Below are 2286 nucleotides of genomic sequence, written 5' to 3'. Positions count from 1 at the left end.
GTTATTAGTAGGAATAATATTATTATATACAAAATGGAGGCAACATATATGTTGAGGAGTTTGGTTGTATGCACGTATGAGTGCATAGTTTGGTGTTGACCGGCGCTGATTTTATTACAGTGGCTTCAAACTTCTCATATTAATGTTTTGATCTAAGATTATAAATTACGTGTGAATATATTGAGATAGGTGTATCATACTGTTTAAATTTCATTAAATTTGTGGTAATTGGAGGAATTAAGACTTACCATTAGGCTTAAACTTTAAGAGATTGATTATAGAATTAGGTGAATTGATGGGTATAGGCTAGACACAGAATAATCGGAGTGTTTATGGCCTTGTGAACTTACACCTTATATATATATATATTTGATAGATTGGAAGGGTTCGGAGGCAATGAGGAAAGGAAAGGCATTGGACAAGTAGTTGCTTGACTTTGATTCTTCGGTGGAGCAAGTGTACCATCGACTTCGACTCGCCCTCAGCTCTAGCCAGTCTCCAGCATATCAGAGTTTAGGGTGAGCTATTAATTCTAGCTCGTGCTGGATTATCTCATTCACGTCTTGATGTTTTTGAATTTCGGATATGGGTCATCTTTTTGCTTATTTTGGTTTCTTAAACACTTTTAGACTTGGTAATTTGGAAATAGATGTTCTTGATGTGATGACTACCAGATTTTGGGATAATAAGTATTAAACTTTAGAAACTTATTTAAATTGGTTACTTAATAACTTTTGGTGCTTTCGCATTATTTTTGTTATTTATAGTTGAACTATTGGTATATGTTGGGGTTCAGACGTGTTGGTTCGCCCATCTAGAGGAGGTAAGTGTGGGTACCACTCACGATTCATTTTGAGTCGTGACAACTTTCTACTTATATGTTTCAAAAATTGTGTGCAGCAAATAGTGATTTCAAAATAAGAAGGTATGAATACACTTGTGTCAATATTTCCTTTGACCTAATTTTTAGAATCATTTTTATTTAACAATTGAATTATAACCCTTTTTTTCATTGATTCGGTAACTCTGCAATTCCAATATTACAAAATGAGATTAACAAAAACCTTTTCTTTATATTTTATGATCCCCATGTCCATAGTTAACTAACCAAATTCAATTTTTGTCCCAAAAAAGTAAAGAAGAAGGAAATCAAGTGATGTTATATACCAAAAACACCCTTTATGTCTCTTTTTTACATTTCCACACTTCAAATTTTATGGAAATTCTATAATCCATGTTCTTGTCTACAGTATTATATCATGCATTTCAGAACATCATCAGACAATTAAGGATAAAAATAATCTTGAGTTGCATAATTGAATTAACCGGAGGTTAATACCTCAGATGGTCACTCAACTATGCACTCTTTTCTTAGAAAGTCACTCAACTTTGAATTTTAATTCAAAAGTCACTCAACTATCCACTCTTTCCTCAGAAAGTCACTCAATCTATTAAATTATTTTTTAATTAAAATTTATTGATATTAATTAGTTATATAACAAATCAAAAAATTTTAAAAATAAACTAAATCATTTAGTGATCCACCCACCTAACCCGACCCATTAAAAAATATGATATGACCCATTTTATTATATCTTTAATCCTAAATTAATCCCTCTCTTTAAATCTTGAATTAGGATTAAAGACCAAATAAAATGGGTCATATCATGTTTTTTAATGGGTCGGGTTACGTGAGTGGATCACTAAATGGTTTAAATGGTATTTTTTATTTTTAAATTTTCTTTATTTGTTATATAAATAATTAATATCAACAAGTTTTAGTTAAAAAAACAATTTAATAGATTGATTGATTTTCTGATGAAAGAGTGGATAGTTGAGTGACTTTTGAGTTAAAATTCAAAGTTGAGTGACTTTGTGAGAAAGAAGTGCATAGTTGAGTGACTTTTGAGTGAAAATTGAAAGTTGAGTGACTTTCTAAGAGAAGAATACATAGTTGAGTGACCATATGAGGTATTAACTCAATTAATCGTCATGTACAAGACACTCATATTATCACAATACAACGAGGGTAAGTCTTTGCTGAACTTGTTATTATCCTTAATAATGGAAAACATCTACACCCAAACACTTTAGAATTGAGGAAAATAACTTTCTTAAGAAATGAAAGTTTCGAAAACAAGTTACTAACATTCCACATTGGTAGTAACTCTCACCTTCCAACACACCTCATCTTCATCCACATCCCTCTATGTTCACCTGACATAATATCTATCTAAATTATATATAGAAACAAATGTGGTTAAGATGAAGAATACCAAACAAAAA

The sequence above is a fragment of the Solanum lycopersicum genome, chromosome 8, assembly GCF_036512215.1.
Source record: "Solanum lycopersicum chromosome 8, SLM_r2.1".
Taxonomy (NCBI): Eukaryota; Viridiplantae; Streptophyta; class Magnoliopsida; order Solanales; family Solanaceae; genus Solanum; species Solanum lycopersicum.
The sequence above is the reverse complement of the archived record's forward strand: the minus strand, read 5'-3'. Positions refer to the sequence as shown.